The sequence below is a fragment of the Lolium rigidum genome, chromosome 4 (genome assembly GCF_022539505.1).
Source record: "Lolium rigidum isolate FL_2022 chromosome 4, APGP_CSIRO_Lrig_0.1, whole genome shotgun sequence".
Taxonomy (NCBI): Eukaryota; Viridiplantae; Streptophyta; class Magnoliopsida; order Poales; family Poaceae; genus Lolium; species Lolium rigidum.
Genome location: NC_061511.1, coordinates 195,089,734 through 195,101,620, shown reverse-complemented (window position 1 = coordinate 195,101,620; position 11,887 = coordinate 195,089,734). Strand labels below are relative to the sequence as shown.

At 48.8% G+C, this 11,887-nt stretch overlaps 1 long non-coding RNA gene across 4 annotated transcripts; it reads right to left on the bottom strand.

The window, feature by feature from the left end:
- Positions 1-6,333: 6,333 nt before the first annotated feature.
- LOC124648965 lies at positions 6,334-10,018 on the bottom strand. Of its 4 annotated transcripts, none has more exons than XR_006986489.1 (4): positions 9,132-10,018; positions 7,840-7,986; positions 7,514-7,668; positions 6,334-6,365 (listed from the first exon to the last, which is right to left on the bottom strand). It is a non-coding gene; the product is annotated as an uncharacterized LOC124648965 (long non-coding RNA). The 4 variants fall into 4 exon arrangements; XR_006986490.1 differs by lacking the exon at positions 9,132-10,018 and adding an exon at positions 8,954-9,040 and having other exon boundaries at positions 7,840-7,971; XR_006986488.1 differs by lacking the exon at positions 9,132-10,018 and adding an exon at positions 8,954-9,033.
- Positions 10,019-11,887: the final 1,869 nt, after the last annotated feature.

Sequence of the window (11,887 nt, the reverse complement as noted above, 5' to 3'; positions counted from 1 at the left end):
GGCGGATCCGTGACGTGCACGGCAAAATATTGTACCGTAGTTAAGCTATCTGTAATCCGGCTAGGACTCTCCATGTAAACCCTAGATCCGTGCGCCTTTATAAGCCGGATCCCGGGAGCCCTAGAGGCACAACCACAACTCATTGTAACAACGCGAAAGCGCCCAGATAATTCCAGACAAGCAGCAGTAGGCCCTGTCATCGTGCAGGTGTTCCGAAGCTGGGTAACTCGCGTACCACCGTCCCGTGTGCACTCCGCCCTATGGCCCCCTCTTCTTCTCCCCCTCGTGAGGATCCCTCCTCCGAGGTACCGTCGATTAGGCAACGACAGGGACGGTTGCCCTCTTGCCAAGCAAGTGGCTAAGAAACATGGGCTTTTAAACGGCATTTGCTCTCTGTGCGGGGAGATTGAGGATTGTAACAATGTCTTTTTTTACTTGCCCAATTGCTCGTTTATTGTGGGTGGGAGTTAGGTACCTCCTACACTACGACTGGAACCTAGCTAACTCCTACACTACACTGGAACCTAGTAGGGGCTGGGGATTTCCTTGTTATTGCCCAAACCCTGTCGCTAGTGTAATTTGATTTATCTTTGCGCCCCAATATTGGACCCTATGGTTTATTCGAAACAAACTAACTATGGAAGGCAAGACCATTGGTAACCCTGCTAACGTTTTTTTCAAAGTATCTCTAGATATGCAATCTTGAAGTGTTTTGGTCAGACAGAAGAATTGTGAGCTGGTGGACGAGGTGTTGGGCGAGGTTACGCGGCCCAAGGTGAACCATTTAATAAACCAATAGTTGCCCAAGGTAAGATATTTACAAAGGGAGATATTTTCTGCTAGTGCAAGTGTGCAACTTTAATAGGGGATTAACTTTGCACAACTCTTGAGTTTGAAAATAAATATCTGAAGACAAAGATATTTGGCACAGCTATATATTAACCTTGTTTTCGAAAAGGCACAGCGCGTGTTATGAGCAAGATATTTGCAAAAGAAGATACTACTATTCGCTTTGCTGGTGCATGTGCGCGTGACTAGGAAGATATTAGCTACTAGTGCGTACTACTTGAACTACTCTGATCTAAATCGTTATTTAAAAGTACGCTCGACGCTCCGAGTTACATACTTGTTTGTTGCACTTGTGCTCTTCCCCTCGAAGGTTTATTATTGCTCAGCGTATGCGTATCTTTACGGACAGATAAGCTAAGTTATTTACTATGTTCATGAATCATGATAGTTTACAAAACAAATCAGTATCTTCGGAATCTCTCGGCTAAAGCGACGCCAAACTTCACACGGCCAATCAATCTACGATAGCTCCATGCGCACTCCCATTCAGAACCTTGGATGCAAAATACCAAACAAAGTACACATAAACAAATTGGGGACGCACAAGTAGCACTAACTATTACACCAAAAAAAAAAAAAGTAGCACTAACTATCACTGTCTACTTGAGGGCATCTTCAACAGGGTGATCCAAAACGACAACCCATTCGATCAGTTTTAGTTCGTTCGGGTCAGCCCGCGAACAGATAATGGTCTATTTAGACCATCTTCAAGGGCGCCTCCTAATTAGGCGCTGGCAGTGCGCTATGGAGACGCCGGCACCTGCTCCCCAATTTAGAGAGAGGTTGGACACACCGGCGACCTCCATAAGAAATTCTAAAAAGATTATAAATAATAAAACAAATTTTAATTGAGATGGAAATATTACATCCAGAAACCTAAATGATGGGCTTCTGCTCATCGTTGTTGCCATCGTCACTGTCGTCGTTGTTGTCGCCATGGTGGTGCATGCGGCGGTATGTGTCGGCAAACACATTCACCCTCTCGTTGTCGCCTTCCCATGAAGTCCACCAAGCAGCCGACCTCCAGGTTGTGGGCGCGGGCAAATTTCTCCCATCCAGCGTGGAGGAACATGTGGCCTTCCCCGTCCAACAACACATTGACAGGCCACCGGCAAAAGCCGTAGTTGGTTTCCTAGAGCCGGCGGCCAGATATTGCAAGAACTTCTTCGGGTGCCTTTTCAAACTCAAAGGGTCATCTTTGATGAAGATGACGAACTCGAAGAACTCGAGGTGGAAGCAGAGTGACGACGAGCGTTCAGGCAGGGGGGAAGGGGGATCCTGCTCTCGGGCCCCTGCCACGGAATGCCACGACCGCGGCCCGTAGAACCGGCCTTGGATCTCGTGGGGAGAAGGTGGATATCAGCGCTAGGGTTTGTTTGAGGAGGAGACTGTGCTCGAGCACCCTATTTTATACCCAGCGGCAGGCGTGGGGGCTATGGTGCGTGTTTACTGCTTGGCCATATATAGGTGAAGGTAGGTGGGCGGTGGCTCCATTAATCTCTAGCACGCATCGCTAGGTCATTAGTTACGGTGGCCACTCATCAATTCAGCAGCTGCCAAGCGGGCCTAAGGGCTTCCATCCCACGTGGCGCGAGGCACTGGCGTGCCCATTCGGCACATCGCGCGAAGGGGCCCGGCATGGGGTTCCTGCCCTCGTTGGCTCGTCTTTCCCGCGTACGCACCTGACCGTCAGTTTCCCGCCTAGGCTGTGGTCTATAATAATGCCCACAGGCGCGGCGAGGAGCACCACCCAACCGACAGCAAACACAAAATCATCTATGCCTCGCCTTGAGATCGCCAACTATACCGCTTTCAGGAAGATGTGCATCGACCATTCCCGCAGGCCTACGACAAGGATGATGACCTGCGGGACATATATCTAATCTAGTGGTACACCGAGGACAAGGTGGCCAGCTTTGAGCGCGAAGGCGCGGTGGCTTAGCAGGCGGTAGAGGAGGGGGTTGAGGCGGGCGACGTAAGAGGCCACCCAAGTCACGGTGCTCCAGATTCATGGCGTCGTGGCGAAGGGAGCGGTGGCCAAGGAGGCCGTCGCGCGGCCGTGCGTGAGATTCACCAGACGGTGTCCATGGAGATGTTGAAGGCGGTGGCGAATGAGGCCGCTAACATCGTCGTGCATGATCTTCAGCACGCCACCGCAACGGAGGGGGGCGGGCGCAGTAGGCCTTCTCGTGCGCTGCTGCCTCCTCGGTCTCCTTGTGCGCCATCAACGATGAGGCAACGGAGGAGAACCGCATGGCAGAGGCGGCGGTCGTGGCTATGGATTGGGGACTCCTGGACAAGGAGGAGGACGAAGAGGAGGTGAACATCCCGGTGCACGATGCCGGACCAAGCGCGTCGCCGATGCCTAGCCATGGGGAGGGCCTCTGGCAACTACACAGGATGCAACGCAGCTCCGCGGCAAGGGCACGTGAACGAAGTCATCAGAAGCGTGACGAGGAAGTGTTGGCACAACGCCAGACGATGTAGCTCGTTGCGGCGGCGTTGCACGAGAAAGTGCTCACTAAGGCACAAGCAGAGCGGATCATGGAGCAAGGGAGGAGGGAGCACTGGGCGGCCAAGATCGACACCACGTTGGCCCGTCGTGGGCCGAGTGGGTCTAGAGGAGGTGCGCACCGCTGACCGCCACCACTTGGCTGCCATGCAACACAGGTAGGAACGCGCTATTTGGGCTGCGGGCGGCGATCGATGACGTCGAACCCTCCGGCAACAGAGGCCTTGGTGACAACGAGGAGTGGACGTAGGTCGGCCAATAGTAGAGGTTGGTATCTTTTAATTTTTGTTATTTTAGATGTGCGCCTTTTTGTAGAAGGATGTCTAAACTTTAATGATGCATCATCTATTTACAAATGTCTCGTTTACGCACGCTCTGCCTAGATCGCATCTTGCGATCTAGGCAGCACAAGCCTATCTTGTTGTTCATGCGTTGCTCGTGCTGAAGCCTTTTTGATGGCGAGCAACGTAGTTATCTTAGATGTATTAGGGTTAGCATTGTTCTTCGTATCATATGCTGTCGTAGTGCAACCCTCATGCATCTAGCTGCAGACGGGCGGACACTCACGCGATCCGCGCGTTGTCCATAGACATGTCAGGGCATCTCCAACGGGGCGACCCATCCCGCGCCCGCGCGTCCGGATGGGTCCAGCCGGACAAAAACCAGGCCCAACGCGGGGACGCACCGCAAAAGCGGACGGCCGCGGCGTCCGGAACGACGCAAACCCGGCCCAAATCTGGGCCGGGTTTGCGTGGCCGCGGATGGCACGCGGCGTCCTCGCGTGTCCGCCCGTCCGCGTGGCTGGCCCACCTGTCGGTGCCCCGGTCCTATTAAATGTGGACTGGGGAAGGGGACGGTCCCTATCCAGTCCCCACTTTCCACTCCGGCCGCACGCGCGAGCTCGAAGCTTCCGCGCCGCCATGGCCCCGAAGCGCGAGTTCGAGCCGTCCGCCAACGACCACGAGGCCGGCAGCAGCCGGCAAGTCGCGCCGCCGGCGTTCACAATGGGGCCACCGGCGCCTCCCAGACGCGAGCGGATCTACGTCACCGTAGCGGTGGCGCAGATGTTCTGGGACGCCGGCGTCCCAATGCCGTGGGGGGACGTGCACCTCCCCCACGGCTGGCTCCTGAGCCCAGATCGGGTTCCGGTGCCGCCCATCCCGGGCTCCGGCCGCGCCCGCTACGCCGAGATCCGGAGGCGGCGCGCTCAGCTGCCGGCGGACCTCCGGCACGACCCCGCGTACGGCGACGCAAGTCCCAACTCGGGACTTGTGGTTCGAGGTGGAGCACGATGCGCGCCGGCGCACATGCTTCACATCCGCGACGGCGCGGCCTCGCGCGCAGCCAGGCACAGCTGCTAGGCGGGCTGGCCGCCGCCCGGCGGCCTCTACATCAACGAGCCCGCGCCCCAGCCCCAGCCGCAGCCGCAGCCCCAGGAGGAGGAGAACGACCCGGAGCTGCAGGCGGCGCTCGCGGCGTCCCGCGAGCAGCAGGACCTCGACGAGCTGGCCAAATGGCCGCACCTCGCCGAGGCGCTGCGCACCTCCGCGCTGGAGGAGGCGGCCGGAAGGCCCGGGAGGGACGCCCGGGCGGACGCGTGGGCCTTCCTCGAGCCGGCGCGCCGTCGGGAGGAGGCTACGCGTCAGGCGGCGCTCCGGAGGAGGAGGAGCGCCGGGCCGCGCGCCAGCGGAGGAGGAGCGCCCGGCCACGCCGGGCCGCGGCCGGAGGAGCAGCTCCGGCAGGGAGTCCGCGCGGAGGGCACGGCTGCGCAGGCCGGCGAGCCCGCCGAACGCGCACTCCGCCCGGGAAGGGCGCAGTGGGAGCCCCGGCCGGAGTCCCCGGTGCCCTCCGGCGTGTCGAGCCGGAACAGCGCGTCGCCGCCGGGGGGCGTCGTCGTCATCGACGCCGACGATGACGAGTACTACTGGGGGTAGTACTGCCGGCGGCCACCGTGCTCGCAAACCCTGTCTAGGGTTTTTTTTTTTAGTTTAAAGCCCATATAGGGCTTTCTTTTGTGTAAAAATTGCCCAAAATAGGGCTAAGTTTAATTAACCACTAGTTTAATGTTATTTTTGGCTGTTTTCCTTTTTTATTTTCATATGCGGTGCGTCCGCGCGTTGGGTGCAGCGTGCGACCCAAACGGACACGCGGACGCGGAGCGCTGTCCGGGTGTCCGTTCGGCCACCCAAACGGCCCAAAATGGACGGGCCAGCGCGTCCGTTTGGATCGCCAGGTTGGAGATCCTCAGTTCCACAAATTTAGTGAATGGACGGATCACGCTAAATAGATTAGTTTATTTAGATCACACCGTTAAATCGTGCGCAGCCAGTTCTCCTATCCATAACCACGTGATAAGCGTGGTATGCAAAAAAAAAAAAAAAAAAAGTTCTCCTATCCATACGGACCGTTCCGAACGGTCGAGAAATACACACTTTCCCCCAAACACACTGTTAGAGGTTTTTTCTGACAGAACACACTGTTAGAGGTTATATATTACTAGCAAACTACTGGCACGGCGGCACGCCGCGCCCAACATATGCCTGTGAGTTAAAGAATAATAAGTGGTATTTTCAGAGTGGACGCATACTTTTGATTGAATGCTCGTTCATCGCAGCATTATTTCTGTCCAAGTTGTCAGATAAATCATCTATCAAGCAACAATGTAGATGAATTCGCAAAAAGAAAAAGCAACAATGTTGATGCATGTGGTACATGTATGGGATCTCGTCGCAACTTTTATTACACCATCAAAGATAAAAACTGACTATGCAATCCCTGGAAGCCATCGTATGCACATTACACTTGGTAACTGGGACGTAAAAACATAGAACACAATTTTTGGAAAACCTTATTATTTCTACTTGGAGGGCAATCAGTATTTACCAAAGTCACCTCTTCTTTGTCAGAGAAAAGGAGGCTAATTTCCATGCCTTTGCCAACCGTGTTGGGGATAACCTACTCCTTGGTGGCAGGCCTGATATGTGCTTCTTCTTTGATCTTCAGCCTGAACTCGTCCATTATAAGCAAGGAAGCAACCCAGACTTAGTAAGAACATGTTTTTTAAAACTACTTCAGAGGTCATAAAGCTGAATATATTTGTAGATGAAAAAATAGAGAACTTCCAAACATTGAATTGCAAGAAATCAATAATAGATCCCTGGATCTAAGTAACAAAAAAGACTACTTCCTATGCCAAAGCTCATATATCTGGCACCTTTTAGAAGCGGGCAACTTACATTGCAGCCTCAAGAAAAGTTTATTTAGTAGACTATTATAAGGACACATGCGTAAAAAAAGAAAGTAATACATCAGAGGTAACAGCCGGCTTGGAAATGATAGCATGTTACCTAGGAAAAAAAATATGTTCAGTGTATTGACTAAGACACATCTAGATGGCGACATGAGATACTTAGTATGCATGGTTCTATTAAACTGAACTGTGTTCTATGTTGCTAACGTGAAATAAGTAGTTGACTTCAGAAACTCGTCTAAACAGCTCGGAAGCATCTTTCTAACATTATCCGTCTTAAAAAAAATAAAAAAGAACAACCAGGGGTAAAAGAACATTCAAATAACTTATCAACTCTGATTAATATAAAAAGACGAAAAACATGGTTGAGGAGGTTTCCATGCTAGCTAGTATAAAGTGTATGCAAAATATAATTCAGAAGATCGTGTAAATTCACGAATTGGTTTGCATGAAAATTATTACTGTGTGAGGTTGCAAGGTAAGATGATTTATATATTGCAAGAAATATAAGTTTAAGGGTGGTGGCAAAACAAATATTTTTTATGCGAAAGGAAAGTTCAGATATAGGAGCATCCATTGATCTTTAATACAAAATGCAAGAAAAGTGTAATTCGAAAGATTAGGCATACTTACGAATTAGTACAGACGAAAATTATTCACTGCTGTGGGATCACAAGGTTAAATAAATCATACAAAACAGGAAACATGAGTATAAGTGTACTGCTATGAAAACAATTATGATATGCAAGAAGATAACCAGATATAAAAGAATCAGTTTATCTTCGTCCACGAACGCAACGTTCTAAAATAACCGGGGACAAAAAAAGAGGGAAAACAACATGGGAGATGGCATGCACAATGCAAGGTAGTTCAATACAATGTTTCAGATCATAAAACAGTACCTCATCGACAATAAACTCTAGCTCATATAAGTTCTGCTTTGTTTTTCTGATGCCTACACTTCCATATTCGAGCAGCACACACAAGAACCTTCCAGTTGAATCTTGGGATGATAAATCTTTTAGCGTCAAGACTTGCATATTTAGCACTTTTTGGTCTGTATTAAAGCGAAAATTGTGAGTAGAGAATTGTAGGCGCATACCAAAGAGTGAAGATCTAATTACAAAATAATGGAAATAATTTCTTAGGGTGATTTTGTTCAACTTCGTTATGGGAGATTTTGCTGAGCACATCAGCAAGGAAATTAAGAAGATGAAAGAGCTTGTACCAGTTTTTGCTCATTGTAATGAGAACACCAAAACGCTCCATACATCTCAGAACCAAACAACAGTGTGTAGGTGTCTTGCAAGTGAAACGGCAAATGGGGTTGATTCAGTTGTAATCTCTGTTTCATATTGTTCTAATACAAAATCATCTGTGATGTATAAAAAGAAAAGAAAAATACATAAGTTAGTTATAATGCTTTTAATTAAAAGCAACAGAATATGCAGGCTACGAACTGAAGTTGACTACCTAGCATGAAACTTGCCTCACCCCTTTAATTGAATAGTAATGCATATTTTTAACTTTTAAGAAAACCCCTTGCCTGTTTAATTCGTAGGTTTGGCGAACTTAACATTGCATTAATGCTTGTGACTCCCATCCAAAAATCTCATTGGTGTTCTAGTTTTTTTTCACCTGAAAGTTCTGTAGATTCCTACATTGGGATCAATCATATTACTTAAACTTCTGAATTTGTGTGGCAAAAAGTGTATACCTAACCGGTAATTAATCTAAGCAGTAGCTTTATTTGGGAATCATACATATGTCCTTATTTTGGATTGATTATATGGAAAATCAAAATTCGCACCATTCACTTTCTTAAAAAAGTGTATACCTAACCGGTAATTAATCTAAGCAGTAGGTTTGTTCAGGAATCTTACATATGTCCATATTCTGGATTGATTATATGGAAAATCAAAATTCGCACCATTCACTTTCTTAAAATACATCTACTATCAAAGTATACTCTATAAATGCATCAATACGCAAGGCTTTTGAGCTTTCTGAAAAATTTAGCTGTCCACAAAATATAGAGGCCTCCCAAGCCTTCAGAAAGTCTAAGTTTGTATTTACTGTAATGCCTTGAGGTAGCTCCAAGTGTGCAAGCAGAAGTCAATATTAATACTTCTGGGTGTGTAATGATTATGAGAAAGATACCCATATTAGCATATTATATATGTATAAGCACATGAGAAAAATCTGCACATTTAAGACAACTGAAATGAAGTTACAAGTGCTTCTTTTTACGTGGTTGTTAATTTCAAGGTTCTACTACTAATTACTGGAATGCAAAAAGTGTATGTTGCGCATAAGGGAGACGATATCACATTTTATCTAACCTATGAGAAGAACCCGGTCAGGAAATTTAGGCCTGTCAGTAATCATCCACATAGCCGAATGATTTCAAGCCTTGACGTGAAATCAAAGTAACACAATTGGCTAAATGTCTGCATATACAGAATAATTTGTTATTAGTTTACCTCAAACAATAGTACCGAGAAGATCGCAGTAAGTTACCTGTAAGACATGAAGTGCTCCGAAAAGTGTTTGAGCCTACGAAAATTTGCAAGGCGACGGAGGTGGCTGATTCGATTGAAAATTGTTTTAAAGTGCTCAACACCACCTTGGCTGCGCACCGTCCCGCAAGCTCGAGCCCCTCCACACTGTCACCTTTGACCGTCAACATCCTTGGTCGCAGTGGCACTACACCGCCGCAACAACCTGTCGACCCCTTTTGTGCCTGCACCAGCCGCCTCGGCTAGGATACGGAGCGGGCGTGTCCACGCTAACTGGTCTGGCAGGAAATAAGAAACATTACAGAGTAAAGATAAGTGATGATTTGGTCGATAAAATCTGAATCTATCACCACACAAAAAGCAAGACGAAAACTCTGTGATTCAGATATGTTTTTTCCAAATTGATTCATGTATGCTAGAAAATCTAGGCATCTCAAGATCTGGAAATTAAATCCAAATCTTGCGCAGCCTTTGTGGAGGCACCATACTGCTTCATGAATTGTTAAGGATAAATTATATTTGAAATCCGCAGGTCTGTAACGAATTCTTTCTGATTGAAGCGAGGGTTTTAGCATGGCACCATGTAAACTTTTCTTTGCTGCTAATAAGAGAACTTCAACAAATTTATAACTGACTGGTATCGAGTATTCAGTATAATCTTTAATAGATCTCAAAAAGAGTGGGAGGCAGAAAGATAAAAACGTCACAAATTATAACTCAAGTGGTATGAGTGGATGAATCTTTCTTGTGTGGAGATCATAAAATTTAACCCATCAGCATTAACTGTAATATCCAACACTGATGAAGTTAGCACTATCTTCAGCCTGAATTAACAATGCACACTATTATTTAAATAATAAGGGATGGTAAGATGCTTTGCTGCAAAGGTACATGATACACGTAGATTGAATGGTAAAATAAAGGTCGATTTTCACCCCGGTGCAACATTGATTGAGTACAGAGAACCTCGAGTCGGATTTTCACTTCAGCGAATGGAACAACATTTCACAGCCAAAGAAGGAAGGTAAGGGTGCCTGTGCTACAAAGAAGAGAACACCCGCAAGCATTACTAATTCAAAGTGGGCAGCTACATGTATTTCCCGTCGTGGGCATACAGTGTGTGCTTTTAGAAAATGAAGTGTGGTTCAAATATCCACTGCTGCAAAGGATATGTGCAGCTCGAGCTTGTGTTTCAACTACTTACTGAACTTTTTAATTCCAGCACTTGGCAGACACTTTGTAACAGCTTATGGATGTAACTCTGTGCTACACACTACTGGCGGTTTGCATCTTTGGCCGGGATGAATACTTGTACTACCTTAAAAAACAAACCCGCTGCTCAATTCCATTGATCAAGTAAATATGTTGAACATTTCAGTGAATGAAGACAGTAATGCATCAGTAGCATTGTTGTTAGCTCTCAACGTAAATGGGAAGGCCAATAAAGAATATTTCGTAACTGAAGCTAGTTGCTGACTGCTGATCAAGCTATCGCCGAATCTTGGAAAGGGTAAAGACGACGGAAGTTCAATACGGACTGAAACAGGGAAGGGAAATAAAGAGACAAAGCGGATAAATTGGTACCTGAGGATGGGGGTCGTCGTACTGGATGGAGGCTTGCCTGAGAATTTCGACAAAGTGGGGCCGCCTCTGCTCCATTTCCTCCATGGATTTGGCGTCTGATCGGTGCACTTGGAGTTCCGCTTCGATTTCCAGGCAGGTAGCGGAAGTATACATCGGCGCTGCCAGCCTGCCACGGGGCGACCCGCCATGGAGGGGGACTGGGCGGCCGCAGCGACCCCCATCCGGTCCGCGTCAAGCACGGTCCAGGCGCGCCGCGTCTGCTCCTCTGGAATCACCAGGAGGTGGTCGTCTCAGCGAACAGCTCTAAGGAAGCAGGATCCTCCATACTCCACAGCCACCAGAAGACGACGACAGGCGACCGCCGCGGCGAGGTGGAGGGCAAGGAAAACCGCCGGGAGGCGTGCAAAGGCACATGCACGTCCAGAATCCGCAGCAGGTTCTCCCCGCCGCTGTGCCGCCCACAATACTCTTCTCGCTGGAGGCAAACGCGGGGACCAAGCTCAGCCACTCGACCTCGTCCCCTCCAAGGCCTCCACCCCTCCGCATGTTGCCCCCAATCCGGCAATGACACATTCCGCGTCGCCGCCTCTGTGCCTCATAAGAGCAAGTTGCTGAGTCAAGGAACCCAGCGTTAGACTGGCCTCCACAGTACCCTTACCCGGTGACCATAGGAGGCGGTACGGGCACAGGATCTAGATATGAATCGGCTAGAAAGGAGCTCGAGCAGCGAGAGGACGAAGGAGATGGAGAACGGTGGAATTGATCTGAATAAATTTGGGGGATTCTTGATTTCCCTCGATCTGGTCAAAACGGATGGAAAGAGGAAGAGAAAATCTAAAGAATCTATGGGCGGGCCGAGCACAGCGGTGCCGGGAAAACGGAAGAGAGCAGGCAGTGGCGCCGGACGTGGAGGATGGCGGGTGGAGGGACACCGGAGAAACCAGAGGAAGACGATGGGGCCATGACTCGCCAGAGGTTCGCCGCGTAGCAAGGAGGAAGAAAAGAACGGGCAAAGAAAGAGAGACCGCGGGGGAAGTCGAGGGAGACAGACGATCTCTCCAGAAGAAGTCAAAGCGGCGGTTCAATAAAAATGCTACATCCACCCGTAACAAAAGGGAGCACAACACTAAATTTACAAAAGGAGAAAGTGCAAAAGGACACCCAAATTGCACA